The sequence below is a fragment of the Typopeltis vanoorti genome, chromosome 21 (assembly GCF_054136105.1).
Source record: "Typopeltis vanoorti isolate ZY-2024b chromosome 21, IOZ_Tvanoo_1.0, whole genome shotgun sequence".
Classification (NCBI taxonomy): domain Eukaryota; kingdom Metazoa; phylum Arthropoda; class Arachnida; order Uropygi; family Thelyphonidae; genus Typopeltis; species Typopeltis vanoorti.
Window position 1 is genome coordinate 87,326,323 of NC_143569.1, and position 22,016 is coordinate 87,348,338.

The 22,016-nt window shown below is 35.1% G+C and overlaps 1 long non-coding RNA gene across 1 annotated transcript in view; it reads right to left on the minus strand.

Annotated features, from left to right (window-relative positions):
- Window positions 1-291: 291 nt before the first annotated feature.
- Window positions 292-22,016, minus strand: part of LOC150095085 (uncharacterized) — a 49,859-nt gene continuing 28,134 nt past the window's right edge. Inside the window, exons 3-9 of the long non-coding RNA XR_016550193.1 lie at window positions 20,129-20,200; window positions 19,705-19,764; window positions 14,565-14,636; window positions 10,117-10,164; window positions 4,787-4,861; window positions 4,073-4,197; window positions 292-397 (exon numbers count right to left, since the gene is read on the minus strand). This is a non-coding gene — a long non-coding RNA (uncharacterized LOC150095085). The remainder of the gene's footprint in view (window positions 398-4,072; window positions 4,198-4,786; window positions 4,862-10,116; window positions 10,165-14,564; window positions 14,637-19,704; window positions 19,765-20,128; window positions 20,201-22,016) is intronic.

The following is a 22,016-nucleotide window of genomic DNA, read 5'->3' on the forward strand; positions in this document are numbered from 1 at the left end:
TTTTTTTTATGCTAAAGTTCCACTAAAAACCATTTATAAGTTGCCAAATTGAAGTTTTATGTTATTTGCTTAAATACTATTCATGTTTGTCTGTGTTGTTATTTTTATCTTTATTCAGATAATTTTGATTATCTTCACAGTAAAGGCACATATACAAAAATCAATTTTTATTTTCTTCAAAAATGTAATTGTGCAGATCTACTGTGATGACTAACTGTGGAACAAAATGTCAATGTGAAAACAAGCATTTTTACTGAATGCACGAAACAAACTGTACAAAATACGCAATGAGAAATAGCAACCTCTATCCAGAAAGGACTGCAGAATTATGCACCATTTGTTGAGAGATGATAAGAGATGTAGACATCATTCTTGAAAGATATTTACAGTCATGTTCCTATAATAATAAAAAATAGATACATATATTAAATTAAATTAGTGCAAGAGAACTTTAATGTATATATAAAATATATACTTTTAATGTTTATAAAAATTATAAAATATTTTATAGGTTAAAAAAAAAAAAGCATTTCTAATAAGCCAGAATTTAATTTAGGATGTACAGGTGGGTAATTTCAAGCACATACCATGTTATAGATATACATCAGTCTACCTTTTGTCAGTGGGATTGGTACATAAAAAAAAAGCTGGCACACTAGTTCAGTAGATATATTTTTATTAAAATACATCTATAAAATTCATTAGTATAAAATGATTTATGTTCTAAAACTGTTATATATCCTCTTATTATTTTTTAAATCCACAGCATACAAACATGCTTTAGGGATTGTGTGTCACGCAAATGTTAAATATACATAAATTATCTTTTTAGCTTTCTGAACATATTTTTGCAGGCCTGCTTTTCCACCACCATAGGAGAAAAAATGTTGGCTGTATCACTTCCACATAATGGAGTTGTAGACCCATCCAAAGTAAAATTATCACCAGTACACCCTAAATTAAACCTAATTGCCCATTAGGTTGAAAATTCCACACCTTTAGCCACCTCCCATGTCCAGATCTTATGATCACTCTCACCAGGATCATATTCTTCTGAGAATCAAATTGTCGGCTCCTAGTATTTTCAATTACATGCTGTCTCAGATAGTTATCCCTTAATAATTGAATAAAATCCATTTCCTTCCTCACATGTGTGCTCTCCTCCTTCCAATCAATGTTACCATAGTTGAAATCCCTCATAATAATTACCCTCCTTCCACTCATTTCATCAATTTGTTTATGCATACTATCTCCATCATCTATTCCATCACCTGGTCTATAGCAGCACCCAACTATATATTTTGTTCTGCCTGTCTCAATCTCACACCAAATAGCCTCAAATGAGCTCTTTTCACCATCCTGCAATACAACTTCAATTCTCCTTGGCTGCAGTTCATCAGCTATCATCAATAACACTCCTCCCCCCATTTTATTCTCTCTGTCCCTCCTAAGCACACTATAACCTACACATTCTATCTCACTAACTATATCATCTTCCGTCAGCCATGTTTCACTAATGCCAATAACCTGTTGCTAGGAAGAGCCAACCAAGGCCAAAATATTTTCCTTCTTGTTCCTAATACTCCTGGCATTAGTATACCTGAAATGCAGAGGTCCCTTTGTCCCACCCATATTCTAACTATCCCATTCTGATTACTTGTCCTTAGTTACTGGCTCGGGTACATTATATACATTCTTACACTCAACTGTCTCACTGATGTATGCATATCTACTTCCCCACCTCCTTGGTAGTTCTAGTTTCCCTGGTTCTGCACATCCATTTTCACTTCATTCAGCAACACTTTTTCCAATCTCCGCACACCAAATCCATTCAAATGCAGGCTATCCATCTTGTATAAATCCTTTCGCCCATCAAACTTATTCCACACTACACCGTCTGCATAACCTGCACATAAAGTCATTTGTGATTATGGCCCTCCTCCTAAACTCCTCTCTGTCGTACCGCAGCAACAGACTCACCATCATAACTCTGCCACTCTTTTCTTTCGCTACCTTTAACAATACTTTCAAGTCCTCTCTCATAAAAAATTTATCTCCTTTCAATTCATTTGTACCTGCCACAACTATCAATTCTTTCACCCTCTGTTTTTGCACTCTAATACTCTCACTTACATCCTTAAATTTTGCACCAGGTAAGTATGATTTAGTTAAACTCCCATCCATCACACCTCTTATTAACGAGTCACCATACAACACTCTTTCCTTCATTTCTGAAACTCTCCCACTCTTACGCTTATTTTTCCTTTCAAACACTTGTTTATTTCCATTAGCCAAGGCACTCTGGAAGGAGTTTTGCAGGTGCTCCAATTGCCACTGTGCACTGTGTATTACTCCGCTTTTAATTAACCTAGCGATCTCACTCCATACAAATAATTCCTCTTTTTTTTTCATCATTTAAAGCATTTTCTCTCTCTGTATAGTTGCTTTCACTCTCTCTCTCTCTCTTTGATCACCGCTCTCATTGCCATCTTGTACAACATCGCAATTCCCTATCAAGCCACTATTTTCACTCACATTCTGGCTTTCTTCAACCACAACAATTTCATGACCTGACACATACTTCAATTCCTCACTTTGCTTACACTTTCTGCACATTCTCCCATCGCTATCATTTTCCATCCAAACATACATCCCACACATATCACACTGGACAAACTCCCTCACAGTTTTTGAACAAAGGTGTCGTATTTTTGGACACCATTATCTTTCGTCGCATTGGCGCCATGTGCTATTCTATGAAACGTATCGTTAAAATACTAAGTTAAATAAAATGGAATTCACACCAAAATCACACAGACGCAACAAGCTACCAAAAATAAACAATACTACGTTAAGATTTAAACCAATATTCCAATTTTCACTCAAAATTATACTTAGCTTTCGGCAGCTCTCTGAAAACACTATGCACCATGCAGCCCTCTAGCGGCCACTCCATAGTTCCAGCGTTTTTTACAGAAGCTTCTGGAAACAGCCTTCAGCAATGATCTCATCTTTTGTTGAAAGTTTTTCACTTGGTTATATTATAAATTAAAGATACCAAGAAATTATATACTTGGTTTAATCCATTATCCAAGTGTAAGCAAACCAAGTTTGTGCCTGAAGTATCTTTCAGGACTGGGGCAACTCGTGGCAAAGGTGGTATGAATTCACATCTCTTGCCTTATTACTTCAACCTTGGTATCTCACCTCTGGGTCTGGCTCCCACTGATGAGACCTCAATAAAGATTGAAACCAGTCTCGGTAGTGATCCTTCTCATAATGCATAGTATTATATATGTCTGTGAGGAGATGTGCTTTGCATTATGGGTTACTAAGGCAGTGATGTGAACTCATACAACCTTTGCCATGAGCTACCCCAGTCCTGAAAGCTACTTCAGGTGCAAACTTTGTTTGCTTACAGTTGGATAATGGATTAAACCAAGTATATAATTTCTTGATATCTTTGATCTTACCTTTTGTTAAATTGTAGAATAATACTTGCCAACTTCTTATATATACATTATGTCCCCTTATATATTGCTTTGAATATTCTCAACAGGATTCAAGCAAATAAGCCAATCCAAGATTATTATTTCACTCAGAAAAAAAACATTGCATTAATGTTACTTATGGAAACCTGTCATCTTGAAACATATTAAGTAGTTGATTTTCTATTTATCTAATTAACTCAGAAACAGTTGGGATGAAAATGGTTTTCTGGGACCTCTCAACTAAGGCTGAATTAACCAGTCAGGAAAACAAGATTTTTATGCTGTGCGATTTTCAGTTTCTAGGATAAACTAAATCTATGCCTAATCTGACTTTGAAATGAAAATTAAATTAGGAATCAATATGTTCATTCAGAAAAACTAATATTGCAATATTTTATTACTACTATGTTACATTACAAAGTGTTACAAGAACTGAAACATTGTATTACTTGGAGTCTCATTGTGCATTAAAATTCACACGGCAGAATATATTTTACAATAATTCTGCTAATTTTAAAGGAAGTCCTCATAGCATCCCATCACTTTTAATTTAAAAGAAATTGCAGTAATGGTCAACTTACTAGGCCTGTTGTTGCTTTTGCTTCTGTTCTACTTGTTGCTGTTGGGCAGCTTGAGAATCTTGAGTCTGAGCTACAGAACCCTGTTCATCTTCTGGATATGCAGCTACAACAGCAATTTCACATATCTGCAGATAAGAAATTAAATATTTTATTCATACTTGGTTTTTGAATAACAAAAGTTATTTTGTTATTAAAAATGAAAAATTTTGTTAGAAAAATACACTAAGCTTTTCAGAAAATGAAATAAAAAATAACCATTTAATCCCCACTTTTTTTTTTCTTTTTTTTTTTTTATGTGAATCCTACCCACAAAAGATTTACAATCTTTTGTGGGTAGGATTCACATAAAAAATACTAATACTATAGTATTAGTATTTTTTATAGTATTAGTATTAAATACTAATACTATAGTCTATAGTACATAAATACTAATACTGTGGTAGACTAAAGGTGAAATAATCGGGTAAACTCTGCGCTCAGAGACCAAAAATTGAACTTTTTTCCAGCTACCACTGCAGACCTTGAATAAGCAGTGTCATTACCACTGGCTTTACACTTGCCAATGAAATTCATCTGCACTTAAAGTAGTTTCTAACCAGAAAAGCTACCTGTCACAATTTTTGGTAATATAAGTTTAATAAAAATTTTAAAAAAAACCCTGCAGATTATACACATGCAATATTTTATTGAATAAATGTATAACTTTAAGAATACCTCATAAATATGGTAATCCATGCAAGCTTGATACAGTTGCACTTGAGAGATGTTTTGATCGGGAAAGTTTTCAAGCTGGAAAATAAAAATCCATTAGACAATGTGGTGCAGTCAACATGATTATAATCAGAACATAATGCAGTAATCATCCAGTAGTATATATTGACCAGCCAGTAACCTTGGCAAATTGATTCATGGAGAACATCCATTTCCTAGCATGCATTATGAAAATGCTTATTACACTAAATCCTAGTATACTAAGTGTTCCTGGTAAGATTTATGCAAGCATTATTATTATTATTATTACGGGCGACTCCAGGGAGGCCCTAAACATCATGTCCACACAACTATACGACATTCTCATAGTATCTATCATACTTTGCCTTGAACTCACTCACCGTCATAGCACCCAAAACAGACTCTGGCACCTTATTCCACTCATTTACCACTCTAAAAGTAAAGAACCCAGCTCTAACACCTCTGCTAACCACACTCTTGCCAGCTTCCATAGGTGTCCCCTCGAGTATACTTCAGAAACGGCTGGGAAGAATTGTGGAAGAAATGCTTGATGAAGAACAAGCTGGATCAGGCCAAATAGAGGCTGTCAGGATAAGATCTTCACTTTACAACAAATAGTTGAGAAATCATGGGAATATAACAAAGATCTATTTAAGTTTTGTTGATCTGGAAAAGGCATATACAAGGTGCCAAGAGAGAGAGAGAGAGAGAGAGAAGCTATTCAAGACGTTACAGTTATATGGTATGAATGGGGCATTATATCAAGCAATACTTAGTCTTTATTTGAGTTGTAAGTCAGCAGTTAGAATTGAAGGAAGTACAGGAAGATGGTTTAATGTTAAACCTGGTGTGAGACAAGGATGTACATTATCCCCTCTGTTATTCATTATCTATATGGATCACATTATGAAGGAAAGTGGTATTAAACATGATATCAAAATTGGAGATGTTGATGTCAGCTCTTTGCTTTATGCAGATGATGTTATACTTCTAAATAAATCCACTACAAGTCTGAAAGATTCCCTGACTAAATCGAATAACTGTTGTAATAGATATGGTATGAAGGTCAGCAATAAAAAGACAAAGACAATGAAAATAGGCAGAATCGTTGAAAATGTCAATTGCTTTGTGAACGGAGAACCTGTGGAACAAGTAAAACATTTCAGCTACTTAGGCACAGTTTTTAGTGAAGATGGTAAATTAAATATGGAAATAGACAATAGAATCAACAGAGCTGGTATGGTAGGAAGTCAATTGAATAAATTCATATGGAATAAGAGAGAAATTAGTCAGAACACTAAATTAGCTGTAATTTAATGTTCCGAAAACACTAAATTACACTGAGAGCTGGGTCAGAAGTAAAATACTTGACCAAAGACTAGAGACTGCAGATATGAGAGTCCTGAGAAAGATTAGAGGTGTGAACAGATGGCATCAATGGCAATATCATATTAAAAATTAGGATATTAGGAAAGAACTTGACATTGTCAGCATCTAGGAATGCATTAGCAGAGCTAATCTCAGGTGGTATTCCTCACCCATTAAACAGAATGGGCAAGGAAAGATTAGCAAAAGTGTTCTCTGCCAGGTTGGCAGGAAAACGACCCAGAGGAAAACCAAAATATAGGTGGATTGATACGGTACAAAGTACCTTAGACGATAGAAATATAATATCTGATAATGTTGGAGTCTTGGCAAGTAACAGACTGATTTGGAGGAAAAGTGTAGATAGGAAGTTAGTAATGATGTAAATTTTTCATGTACAACCCTTGAGGGTACATGGCAGGGATTTGATGATGATGATGATCCTAGTATACTCAATTCTGCCCAAGAATCATTCGAGTTCTCTCCATGGACCACAAATGTTTAACATATTGTGGGTGGTGGAAGATGAGTGGGGATGATAATTCAGTGATGCTTAAAAATCATACATTTTGCAACAGTTAAGGACTGACAAATTATTGCAGGGAATTGTTATTCCATTGTTACAGGATCTTGATCTTTCTACATGAGCAAGTGTGCACAGATTTGTTGGTATGAATTTCAGTGAAATAAAGTTCAAGTGAGTAACCAAAATATAAAGACCATTGAATGTTAGCTATGAGAATAAAGCTGTGGTAATATAGGGGTGATATATTAGAGAGTGAATGCAAAACTGTTTTTCCAAAAAATTGTAACACAAGTTGGGCTCATTTTGAACAAAATTTGCACATTCATTTCATTTTCAAATGTTTGGTTAAAATGACCTTGCATGTACTCAGAAACTCTACCCATGTCAGAATGCCTAATACTTGACTGAAGAACTTTGTCAAAGTATTTTCAAAAAGGAAGTGATATCAGAAATGTATTTATCATGGCATCAAACTGATAATCCATACTATGAAAAAATTATTCATAATTTTTGAGACTGCGAAGAAATCAATTTGAATTCTTACTGGGTATATCTGTCTACTGCTGATGCAATCTTTTCTTGAAGCACTCTGGCTAAAAAAATACAGGGAATGGTATTCATTGAACTGGAAAGATCTTTAACTTCATTCCCAGAAACATATGGTAGACTTTTAAGAATAAATACAGATCCCAAAAATATGTCAGTTACTATGGATATGTGTAAAGATATTGGTCTAGCTGTACCTAACAGGAAGAGTGAGAACATTTTGAATACAATAGCAGTGACACTAACTTTACCTTTTCATCTAAATTCTTAATGCTATAAGCAGAAATTACAAATTGAATGTACCATGGAACAGGCAGTATTCAGACAATAGTCTAATGAATGATAAAAATAAGCTCAGTGAGGCTGTATAGTGGTTTGCTTTAAAAGACATGACTGATTTAAAGACTAATAGGAAGAAGACTATTTAAAGTGTTCTGCATTTTATGAAGAGGATATTATAAAGTAAAAGCTTCCACTTAAATTCAAAGTAGTTGCCAAATAACTGTATATGAGATAGAAGAAAAAGTTGGAATACTAATAAAAAGTCTGTCTGCAGAGGTCAAGAATTTTGAAATACTTTTCTATCCTACAATAAAAGATACCTAAATAGTGGCGACAAATTGACTAAAAAGTATCTACAAGAAATGGAAATAAGTGATAAGTTAGTGTATTCTGTTTCAAACAGATGCCAATAAACGTAAGAGCTAAAAATGCCAGACTAATAAAAAAAAAAAAAAGAGGGGGGGATGGCATCTCAGAAACCAAAAAAACTCACAATACAGACAAATGTAGAACACTAAATTAGCTGTATAAGACAGTGTTCAAACCAGTTTTAACTTATGGATCTGAGGTCAGAAGTAAAACACTTGACCAAAGACTAGAGACCACAGATATGAGTCCTGAGAAAGATTAGGGGCATGAACAGATGGCACCAATGGCAATATCATATTAAAAACAAGGATATTAGGAAAGAACTTGACATTGTCAGCATCCAGGAATGCGTTAGCAGAGCTAATCTCAGTTGGTATGGTCACTTGAACAGAATGGGCGAGGAAAGATTAGCAAAACAAGTGTTCTCTGCCAGGATGTCAGAAAAACGACCCAGAGGAAGACCAAGATATAGGTGGATTGATACAGTAAAAAGTGCCTTAGACGATAGAAATATAGTCTTGACAAGTAACAGACTGATTTGGAGGAAAATTGTAAATAGGAAGTTAGTAATGATGTAAATTTTTCATGTAGTACTATCATATCCTGTACACCCCTTGAGGATACAGGATATGATAGGAATTTGATGATATGCAATATTACAAAACTACACCACATAAAAAAGTAAACATATTAGAGGATTTCCAAAAATTAGATGTATGAGTTAAGAATAAATCAAGAAAAAATTGAGTTTGGTCATTTGACCAAATTGATTACATAAAGAACAGGTGGAAAAAAAAAATAGTTGGAAGTTATTCATAGTGAAATGAATAAATGTCATCGGACTATAAGACACACACAGATCTTTAAGTGGTTCTATCAATTTAAAGAGGGAAGAACCTGAATTGAAAGTGGTGTGCTCTGAATGCCTACGAATATCAAGAAATGAACCTATTTAAAAAGCTTGTAGATGAATTCAAAGTAGTCACCAAGTAACTGCATATGAGATAGAAGAAAAAGTTGGAATTCCCATAGGCACATACAAATGAATTATAATTGAGTTTTTTAAATGAAACTTTCCATCAAGTTTGCAGCACATCTTCTGTTTTGACCAAAAGCAAAATACCATAAGCCTCCATGCAACTTTTTGTCTCTCCTGAAGCACAAAGTTGATAATGCATCGATTTTTAAATGAAATTTAATCAGGCGACATATCCAAACACAGATTTCATTGACAAATGATGATCAAAGTGTTTTATGCCAGAAGAGTATCAAAACAGGAAGGAGATTATGAGACATATACAAGTCTATTATTCTTTGTATAATCACAGCAGGCAGTCCTTTTTCATATCACTTTGTTTATATATAAAGAAAAATGAATATTCCATTCTGTTTTGCATTATTTATTACAGTAAAAAGCAACATTAGAAGTTATAAATATTATATCTCACACAATCCATGCTTACTGGCTATCGAACCACCAAAAGACTATTACAGGTACTAAGTTTAACACACGTGAACCACAGTAGCAGGTTTTTTATTATGTAAGTATTTCGTCCTAGGTATCTTAGGACATCATCAGTACAGTATGGCAATACTAGGAATGACAAAAGAAAGGGCACGTATGTACAAAGGAATCCAAATTGCATGCAGTGGCGCATTGCGGCCTGAACTTAAATTAAATTGAATTAAATTAAAATTAATTACAGTTAAGTTATTATTTTGCACAATTTTGTATGACAATTTCCCATACTTTAGGGATGGTAAGAACATCATTGCGGTTTAGATTTGGTCTGTGGAGTAGGGCTTCAGCACTTTCTTTATATAAACGTTCATATTTATATGAAGATCTGTGTAGAAGTTTTGTCTTTTTCCAATGGATCTTTTGGTTTGGGTTTTCAACTCCATGTTGAGCGAGGCCTGATTTATGCAGTTTGATGAGGCGGATATGGTCTTGATGTTCCGAAATGCACGTACGCGCCCTTTCTTTTGTCACTCCTAGTATTGCCATACTGTACTGATGATGTCCTAAGATACCTAGGACGAAATATTTACGTAATAAAATACCTACTACTGTGGTTCACATGTGTTAAATTTAGTCATGAATTCTCCACAGGTTTCTCTATATATAGAGAAACCTGGAGAATTCTCTCTATATATAATCAACTATTACAAGTAGGTTAAAAAAAATTAGCAAGCATGTTATACTTTGTGAAAGAATACTTACAGCTTCCTTTTTGCAATCTTCATGTTTTTCTAGGATGGCATTTTGGACCTGTATGAATTTAAAAAAAAAAAAGTATCTGATTATTATTTAATTATACAACAAGATATATGTAGTATCTTTATTATACAGTATTTATTAGTAGCAGTTGTAGTTAACCTTTAAGCACATCTTATTATACAATACCCAAGTGCATAAGAAAAAATAGCAGCAAATTCTCTCTAATGTTAAATAAAGGTTAAGGTACTACATTGAAGATATTGTTACTTTAAATGTAACATGTTACTTTGTCAACACTGACAAAGTAATATTTCCACAGGAGGTGATCCACTGATCATAAGATGGTACCACGCCTGGACTGTATGTCAAAAATATATTCTGGCCTTAAATTTTTTTTTATACATCCATCTGACTGTGTACTGCTGTCTGGTATTACCTTGTAAGAATACCTTAATTTGATTGACCAGTGCCAGAGAGTACTTGTACAGAACACTATGAATGTTCTGTGCAAGCACTATATAGTCCATCTTACCAGAAAGGACACTTAACCTCTGTTCTCAAAAAAAAAAAAAAAAAAAGTGAAGTTTTATTTAAACTTCTTGAATTAGATGATTTAGGCCATTGATCCTAAACAATAAAACAAAATCACTTAAATATTAAAATATAAATTGATTTATGTCATTTTGCTTCAAGAACAAATCCTTAAATTCAGTATAAGAATTTTTATTTTTTTTTATGTTGGGCCCATACACAAGAAGTTGGTTGATCAACGTACAGTGCATTAGTACTCTGTATGAGAAGAGAATTAGGAAGAGAGGAACTTGTTCACATTTCATTTGAAGGTTTATGCATTTGTATTCCTTGGGAACATGGGAAGGGAGGAAAGGATGCTCCATAATACAGCAGCAGGGAATGGAGGAGGAGAAACTTGTTCTATGAGTATGGGATCGGATTGTGAAGGGTTGTTTGAGTGGTATCTGTACATGTTTCAATGGATTTGGTAAAAAGAGGAGAAATTATTCCTGATAGTTCTGATCAGTGATGGCCAGTGAAAATTTAAAGTGGGGGTGCTGCATATACAAAATGAAATTTAAAAAAATTATTTTTTTCCTAATCAGTAAATCAGTAACCAATTTATTAATAATTAAATTTACATGTTAAAAATTGCTTTATTAAAAATATTTCACCCTCACCATGAACAAACACCAATAATAAAAGTTTCGTATCTCATAGAAATAATGAGCGCAAGCATACTATACACTGCCCAAAGATCAGTGTCAAGCGTAAACAAATATCGGCGCGTCTACGTGCAATTGGCGCGATCTCTCACGCTGCATTAGATCGCAGTGTATTTATTTCGTGTAACCATAATTGAAAAAATATAATTCTTTTCACTAATTATATGAAAAGCCAAAGACTTCAATTTGACATGAACTTATTTAAGTTAAGGGATATTACATCCCATATTGTTTCTTAGCCGAATAAGAAACTCAAAGAGTTTCATGCCGAATATAGAAACTATAAAGTTTGGCGATTAATTTTTGGTGGAGCAAGCTCTGATCACTATTCTTGGTATTTACCCATAATGTGAACTTAGCTCCTCCTAGGAGCTAAGTTCACATTATGGGTAAATAGATCGGAGCTTGCTCCACCCATACTACGAGTTGCCTCAGTCTGCACTACCAAATGGATCAGGTGCTGCACTATCCAAGTATTTGCTTACGCTTGGAATTGCCAAACTTTATATAGTTTCTATATTCGGCATGAAACTCTGAGTTTCTTATTTGGCTAAGAAACAATATGGGATGTAATATCCTTAACTTAAATAATTCTTTTCATATTTTCACCAGTGACACTCATCATAATTCAGCCTTGTATCTATAATAAATAAATAATTATATGTTATTTTAACAAAATAAAATAAGATTTGCAAAAAATAGTTCGCCCTTTTGTATCTTATAATATCTCATCTTATAGTGTATAATATCCAAGCCCCAAAGAGCAGTGTCAGATTCATTAGTTACGTGCAATGAGAAGCGCAAACAAATATCACTGAGTCTGGCTGCAATTGGTTGAATTGATAATATGGACACTGAGTTAGATCGCAGTGTATTTGTTTAGTAATCTAAAGCGTTAATCGAACAATTCCAATTATTAAATATTCAATCACTGTTGAAACATAAGCTGTAACCTTTAACATGTTGTATTGCATTTATATAATGTTGTAAGCATTTTTATTATTTATAAACACAAGCAAAATTTAAATTTTTCATTTTTTCCTTGGGGGTGCTGCAGGTCACAGTGCTTATGTACAGGCCGCCACTGGTTCTGATGAACATTTACTATGGAAATATTTATAGAAGATGAACGTAGATAGATACTAAACACCTGTGCAAGAGTGGTTAGTGAGAGATGAGTCATTGATCAGTTTGATTGCTCTCTCTGTATTGTGTAGAGTATTTTTAGGGAACTCTTGGAAGTGCTTCCCTGTGCGAGCAGTATCAATGGATGAGTGAATTTGTGATTTGCACAGAGTTAATAGCTGTTTGGAGGTAAAGTAATGCCATGAGCAACAGAGGAATTCTAATTTTTTGGATGCTGAGGAGGCAATGGTTGTAATGTGTTTATTCCAAGAAAGTCTTCATGTCAAGTTAATCCCAAAGTTAGAGATTTCATTTTGCCTAGAGATTTTGGTGTTGTTAAGGCAGAACTGTGTTTTGAAGGTGATGAAATTGACATGGTTATCCAAGTCCCATAAGAGAATGGTTTGGAGATTATAATTTAGTATTGCAGAGGTTGTTGCTCTGTGAGGTGTGGTGGTTTATTAAGGTTTTTCAAGTGAGGAGGAGGAGGATTGTAATGTGCTGTTGTCAGTAAAACTGTGTCAGACTGATGGTCAACTGGAGCAGGTTATTGATGTATAGAAAGTCATATTGGAGATTTAATGGGGTATTGACAGCACTAGGAAAGAATTAGACTAATTTAATTTAATTTGGATTAAAAACTAATGTTAATTAATTTTTAATCATTAGGAAGCATTAATTTTTAATGCTTCCTAAGCAGGAAGCATTAAAATTAGTTTTAAATCCTTTCCTAGTACTGTCAATACTCCATTAAACCTCCAACATGATGCCCTCTCAGCATTTAAGCCTTAACACACGCCAACTCTCACCAACCTTTCTATACATGTCATCTGTATAGAGAAGATGGTGAGATGTATAGAAAAGTTGGCGAGAGGACAGAACCTTCTGCAACCCCAGCATTAGTCGCATAGTTAGAATATAAGGAACAAATATGAGGAACAAATACTGCTTTAACACACTATTGACATATTTGTTCCTTATATTCTAACTATGCGACTAATGCTGGGGTTGCAGAAGTTTCTCTCCTCTCACCAACTTTTCTATACATCTCACCATCTTCTCTATACAGATGAGATGTATAGAAAAGTTGGTGAGAGTTGGTGTGTGTTAAGGCTTAAGTGCTGAGAGGGCATCATGTTGGAGGTTTAATGGAGTTTCCTGCTTAGGAAGCATTAAAAATTAATGCTTCCTAATGATTAAAAATTAATTAACATTAGTTTTTAATCCAAATTAAATAAATTAAGTTTGTGTGACCTAGCATCATAGAGATTTTTTTCAACGGTGTGAAGGTCACACAAACAGCCTCATCTGCCTCTCAAAATGCCTGATATTTATAAAATTTTCAGCTATACCAAACAAACAGGGATTTGCATGAAAGAACATTAAAGATGGGAAGAAAATCACAGAAACGAGGCTGGCTCTATCACACCTCAAAAAAAAAAAAAAAGTAATTTTAGACCTAATAAGAATGCCATTTGAATTTAATGGCTATATTTATAAGTTTAAAGACACTTATAAATTTAATATAAGTTTAAAGAAACTTATAAATGCAGTGCAATAAAAATTGTGGCATTATAGTAAACCAGCTTTAGTCAGCCTACATAACAAACGTGAATTCATAACCAAGTTAAAGTGTCCATTATACAAAATAGATCAACAATAAAACATCTGACATCTCAATATGATATGATCTCTGTTTTAACAATGATTCCTTTAATATTAGTTTACATTTTAAGAATCACTCTGCTGAGATGTTTTCAAATTGAGAAATAACTATAGAAATCACGATATTTCTTATTGCATACAGCATAAGAAACTAGCAAAGTAGACTCTATGGTTATATTGCAATGTATGTGAATCATGAAGGATTTTGTATAGAAAAACACAGTATGCAATTAAGTTTTATGTTAAACCATTAACTTTTTCATGTTTTGCTAACTCAAAGGCATAAAAAATTTGAAATACTAACAGTTCTTCAGTTCCCAATGGTTACCAAATGTTAAGCTTACTAATAATTTCAATACTTTATAATAAAAAAAAAAAAAAAGGAGAAACTCGAGAGAACATAATAGGTGGTTTAAATCTTACCTCATTGTCAAGTTTCTTTGATTGGATTTCAGTCCTTGCTCTTTGGAACCTATAGGTACCATTCTGGTTGAACTAGTAAAAATAAAAATAATTTATTTCTATCAGAATTAACTGATACTAATTGCAAAAATAAACATCCAGACAATATTACTTTTCTCATTATAAGAATTTTTACCACCTAGATCAGTTTAAGTCATTAATCTGGATCATTATCAAGAACAAGAATCTGTATATGTATGGAGTGGTGTCTCATGATTTGTTTGCATAGGTAGCTACATCCAAAATTATTATTTCAGTGGTAATATATTTATTTCAATCAAAAAGTAACTTTATATAATTAGATTAAAAACTGCTTAGAGGGAAATTAATTATTATTATTATTATTCCTGACACCTCCAAGGAGTCCAAAGACTCATCGCGGGAGGATACCTACAACTGTCTCAACCACTATATCGAACTTCTACTACGAATCATCTCCATCAACGCCATTTATCGCCCACCACAACTAGTATTTTTTTGTAATAATTAAGAATTTAAAAGGATATAGGGCCATTAGGATTTTAACTAATCATTTTTGTCCTTCCATTACAACCATTACTCAACAAAATGAAATCCAGGTTTATCACAGTTTTGCAGAATGATTTGAATAGGCTGGAATTGTGGGCATGGGAAAATGGGTGTCAGTTCAATGTCAGTAAATGTAAAGTCATTCACTTCGGCATGATTAGATATCCAGTGTCGTATTTTATTGGTGGAATTAGGCTAGAAGAAACTGATGAGGCTAGGAATCTTGGAGTGCTAGTAGATAGAAAGTTGAAATTTAGGAGCCATGTGGCAAAGATTACAAATACAACACAAAAGATAATTGCAATGCTGAAACGAACGTCCACGTGTAAAGATAAGGATGTTATTTTGCATCTTTACAAGGGCTTGATAAGACCTCACTTGGACTACTGTGTGCAGGTCTGGTCTCCTGTTTTCCATTGTGATTCTGATATATTGGAGAGAGTACAAAGGAGAGTGTTAAAAATGATATCAGAATTGTGGAATACTGATTACGAAGACAGATTGAGAATTTGTAGACTGCAGACACTAGCAAACAGGAGAAAGAGGAGTGATATGACTGAAACTTACAAACTTCTGAAAGGGTCATACAGGATTTCAATTGATGGAATTTTTCAATTTATGGAGGGTGGGGAAAGGATGAGAGGGCATCCTTGGAAGCTGAGAATAATTTTTCCGGGAGAAAAAACCCTGCTACTTCCATATGAGATCGGCTAACTCACCTTCAATTGAAAAAATCCATATAAAGATTCCTCCCGTCATGAGAAAATCGAACTTAGGCCTTTTCTAATGGAAGGGCGCAACATACTGTCATTCTTTCAATTGCGCTACAGAGGCAGATGAGACAGTTCCAAACAGTTAAACGCAAAACAACTCACATTGAAAGAAATTTTCAGAACTAAACCACGTGAAAAACAAACTACTAATCAACCAAATGAAATAATAAAAAAAAATAAATAAATCCAGAGTTTAATCAATATCTGGTGGGAATGATCAACCAGGTTTTCAGAGTTTGCAGGTAGGAAACTATATAAAAGAGCAGCAGTGTCAATTTCTCTGTGAGCACAGCCGCACATATGCCAAACTACGAACATGCATAGTAACAACAGCACAGATACACTAGTATGCAGAACATCTTATAGTTATAAGTGAGTAGTCTGTGGAGTAATTGGAAGTCTGATATGGAGTGAAGAATCATGCTTAGCCATAATTTGTAGTAATGGAGATCTGAGTATTTCATATGGCAAGAACATATATATACATGAACATGTTAGTTTATCAGTTTTCTCCTATCATATCTCAATGCTGATTTTTTATATTGATCATTTTGAATCCTTAAACATATCCATCCTGAAATTAAAAATTTTGGTATTCTACATAATGTGTTTTTGCAGTTAGTTTCTCTGGCTGCAGAACTTTGCACATTTTTCTTTCTCGGGACATCTTCTAATGCAATCATAAGAAAGACTGGCATTTTCCCTTCAGTTAGAAAGACCAGGATTCATATCCTGTCATCAGACCTGTAGCCAGATTAGATCGCTCCCTGAGGCAGACAATTAAATATCGCCCTCTGATGGATTATAAGACAAAAATATAAGAAAATCTCCAATTGCTATTTTGCTTTCATTACAAGAGAAACATTAATGCAAACCGATTACATAATAATATTAATGAAATGTTTACTCTACAGGGATATTGCACAATAAAACTGCTTATAAGCTCTTCTAAATTTAAATTATAAGCTATGTCCGCCACTGTCGATATAGCTGCTAGACCAAACCAATCTCTTTTGGGTCATTGCTATTTGCAAATAATTTTTAATCAATTTAAGTTTGGAAAAACTTCTTTTTCCAAGCTTAAACTGATGAGAGATCATCAGTTTAAGCTTGAATTGGTGAGGGATCATAATTAAATTGGTGAGTTTTTAAATGAGCTTTTAAATTGGTGACGGATCATAATTAGAAATTGTTCATTGCTATGTTTTCAGTAGTTGCACTTAGTTCTGTTTTTCCTTCCCTCCTGTATCGCAGCAGAAAAGAAAGAAAGAACAAATTGCTTCCTGAAAGCATGGTAAATGTAAGCAAGCAGAATTGCTAACAACTCCATAATTAGTTCATTAACTTCCTAGAAAATCAAGATTAAGAAATCCAAATATGTTGTGTCAGTTTAATTGAAATTGACTTAATAATACACTCATGAGCCAAAACATTATGATCACCCAACCTGTTTCCAGTCAACCGGACTACATCTGACAATATTTTGGTATGGAGATTGTTCATATGGAATCACTCAGACCTCTCATCCCCATTGAACATACCATGACTGCTTTTCACACTTGCTATGTAGCAACGCTGCCTACTGCAATATGGCTGAACGAGCATCCTCATTAAGCCACACCGTGAGGCAGGCTGCCTCTATGCTACACCCTGTCGACGGTACTGCCTGTCATGTTAGAAACTTCTATGAGGGCTTACAACAGGAGGCAAGTTAATGGTGTCTTATGAAAATACCAGCGATTCTCCTCTGGAAAATTGGATTTTTAAATTTTTTCAAAATTGGGTTTTACTTATTCTGCAAAACATGCTGGCCAGAAAATGCAGTTAACGGATAATACTTCAGCCTCATTACTTTAGTTATCTTTGCCATAATTATGCCAGTGAAAAAAGAAATTTGATTCATTCCCTACAAGCTAATTAATAAAAATCCCATAGCACCACCTAACTTATCCTTTTGCATCCACAGAAAACCTAGGCACACTAAGAGATTATTTGCATTCTAACTCCTGTTGTTATCTTGAGCAACACTGAAAGTTTATAATCAAACATTTACTAGTCTAGTGATGGTTATAATAGAAATACTACTATAAAAATTATTGCAATCCTTCTAAGAAGTCTCATTAAAGACCATAAGTTATATACACTGAAAGAAGTCAATGGACAAGGTGCATCGTGGCATATTGTGGCAAAAAGGAAGTCCTATATCTTATTAAGGTGGGTGCCATGGTTCATAAATTAGAAGAATATGATGCTCCCTAGTCAGTGCAACCATGTTCTGGGTGAAATGGCTGCAAGAAGGGAACTGACCGAGTTTGAAAGAGGTATTGTGATAGGATGCCATGTTGATGGTCTATCTGTTCAGCAAATTGTTGACAAAACTGTTGTCATTGGCACCACTGATTGTTGATCCCAAATCAACAATCAGTGATACCATACTGAGATGGAAGCATATGGTGTCAAATGCAACCCCTCACTGGACAACCCACAGCATTACCAAATGTGACCATAGGGTGCTACAAAGAATAATATAGAAAACTGCCATTCGTCAGCTGACATGTTAAATGCAGTGTTACTGCACAAAAACATTCAGAACCAAGACTCACAACATAGGTTTCCATGGTAGCGATATGCAAGCCCCACATCACCCAAACCAACATGCAGCATCATCTTTAGTGGTGAAAAAGACATGGATGCTTGGAAAGCTCTGTTATGGAACAATGAATCATGTTACATCCTCTACTGAACAAATGAATGGGTGTGGCAGATGCCCAGTGAACCTCTCTTACCAGAGTGCTTAACCCCAACTATGAAATTCAATAGCGGTGTGATGGTATGGTCCTGTTTTGCTGACTTGGCCTTGAACTTCTGTGGTACCACATACATAAAACGCCAAGAGGTTTCTGAACAATGCAATGCTTCTCTTTGTGGCATTTCTACAAAACTGACCATTGTCTCTTTCAACAAGTAAATGCACCATGTCATAAGGCTGCAGCTGTAACCATGGTTTGTGGACATGAACATCACCACACTTGATTGGCCTTCATAGGGCCCTTATCTCACCCCTATTGAACATCTGTGGGATGAACTGGAGTGTCAGGCAAGGTCAAGGGATGGCTGCCCCACAATCCAGGACTTCATTATTTGTCTACAGGAAGAATGGTCCAAAATTTCCATTGATTGCTATTGTATGCTTGTGGAAAGTATGCCCCATAGAATTGCTGCTGTTCAGGGAAGGAGGTCCTACATCTTATTAAGGTGAATGCCATGGCTGTTTGTTCCTCAACCTATAGTGTTCATTAACTCATTTTCAAGCAGCATACATCATATTTCTATAACGGGAAAGTCCACAGTAATCATGGAAAATCAATAGCTATTGTTTGTACTATATCTTTCTTTTGCAACATATATGCATGTTGTTTACATATGTACTGACAATTCTAGTGTCTTAAATGTAATTTAAGAAGTCAGTGGGCACCCCATCAACAAGGCGCATTGTGCCATGTATTGCAGTGAAAGCAGGTCTTACATTACCTTATGTGTTGTGTTTTATCCATTAACCACCTTACCGGCCGTTGTGGATCAAATACGCATCCACATACGCTTCGTATCCATCATATATTTCATTGTTGTAACAATGGTATTATAATTTTAATAAGCACTTTGCATCCATGATAACGTGAACGTCTATAGACGTCTTGGCCAGTAGCGTGGTTAAATTAAAAGTTAAGCAACCAACATGGAATTCTCGTTTACTGTATGTATAAACATAGTGTCTAATTACATCATGAAATATGACTCACCCATCCTTCTGTCTGCAGTGCACAGGTAGTAATCTGTTCTCTATGTTTTTCCACATTGTCCTGAAGTAAAAGTAAATAAACTTTGAAATCTTGAACAGATATTTCTGTTTTTAGTAATTACTAGTATGGTATACTATAAATCGCTTAAAAAATATCCTTAATAAAAATCAAACACTAATCTTAATAATGTTTTTCTAACTGACATTGGGATAAAGGGGGGTGATCCAAATCAAAAATAAATAAATTCAGTAACTTTAGGCTCATATATTATAAATATCAGTATTATGATACTTGTATTATATCTTCATAATACCACCTTTCCTTCAACTGCAGTTTAATTAAATTTTGCATATATAAAATATTATGCATGATCATAAATTAATCTCTTAGAACAGAATTTTAATAATTTTCCATATTAACTTACTGGTGTAAGTTCATCTCCATGTGGAGGAGGATAACGCTGGAGACACTGGTCGATTACTTGACGTTTCTGTTGCTATAAATACAAAAAATAGAACAGGAAAATTATACATTTCTTTGAAGATATAACAGTGATAAAACAAGAGTCATGAAAAATGATTATATAAATTAGATGGTATGAAAACATACTGTTAAATTACTATGTCATTCTTAGTTTAAAAAAAACATGATTTGACATCGTTTTATTATTATTATTATTATTCAGGCCTCCATGGAGTCAAAAGACTCATCGTGGGAGGTCCTTCCTAAGAACATAAAGTCTGTCAAGACTCATCGAGGGGAGGTCCCCTCTAAGAAACAAAAAATCTATCATACCACTCCTTAAACTCGTTGACCGTTCTTGCTCTCACCACTCCATCAGGCAATGCATTCCACGGTTCAACCACCCTCCATGCAAAGAAACCACTCTTCATCCTCTTGCTCACAGTTTCCTTTTGTAACTTCCAGGGATGGCCTCTTGTCATCACTCCTTCCTGCTGTTCAACCAAGCGAAAGAACTCCCCAGTGTCAACCCTGTAACCACCTCTCAACAGTTTAAAAGTCTCAATCATATCACCTCTCCTTCTTCTATCCACCAAACTCTGCAGTCCACATTCCCTCAGCCAATCCTCATAACTATGCTTGTACAGTCCTGAAACCATCTTTGTCATCCGTCTTTGTATCCTTTCCACAGTTAATTTATCCCCTTCAAATCCTGGGGACCAAATCTGAGAACAATAGTCCAAGTGTGGTCTGATCAGAGACTTATACAATGGAATGATAACCCTCTTATCTCTGCAGGTCAGTGTCCTTCTCTAATTGCAGCAATCCTCTGTGTTGCCTTCACCACCGTTGCAATATGTCCCCTAAACTTCAGGTTTCTATCAATCATCAACCCAGATCTCTTGTCTCCCCTACTTCCTCCAGTATAACTCCTCCCACAGAGTATGCAGCATCCCATCGATGTTTCCCAATCCTCAAGACCTTACATTTTGCTGCATTAAACTGAAACCCCCATTCATTTGCCCATCTATCTAGCTTATTTAAATTCTCTTGCAGGGCTACCACATCTGCACTATTACTAATAATCCTTCCCAGCTTCACATCATCCACGAATATCCCCTTGCAATCCACTGGCAATGTCATTGATATAAAGGTTAAACAATATAGGTCCTAGCACTAAGCCCTGTGGGACCCCACTTGTAACCCTCTGCCTCCTTGAAACTGCTCCACCATACACAACTCTCTGATACCTATCAGACAGCCAATCCTGAATCCAGTTGACCAATCTGACATCGAGACCCATGTGCTGCAACTTAAATATCAGCTTATCATGTGGCACCCTGTCAAATGCCTTCGCTAAGTCTAAGAAAATTGCAGTATATGCCTTTCCCTCATCTAATGTTCTTGTAACTTTATTATAAAAGGCTAGCATATTGCTAAAACAAGAACATCCTTTCACAAATCCATGTTGACTCTCACAGATAACATTACCCTCATCTGCCCAATGCTGTATACGGTCCCTCACTACTTTCTTCAAGATCTTAACAACTACTGATGACACACAGACTGGCCTATAATTAGACACTTCCAGTCTGTTACCACCCTCATGCAATGGCACTATCTTACCTTCCTTTCATTCCCTGGGCACCTTTGCCGAAGCCAGACTTTCATTGAAAAGCCAGGTTAAAGGCACTGTCAATTCCCTAGCACATTCTCTCAAAGCTTGTGGTGAAATACCATCCGGTCCCACAGCTTTACTGACATCCAGAGTACTCAGTATCTGAAACACACTCTCCTCCTGTACCTCTAAACCTCAAACCAGCCCTATCCCTCTAGCATTAAAACTGACT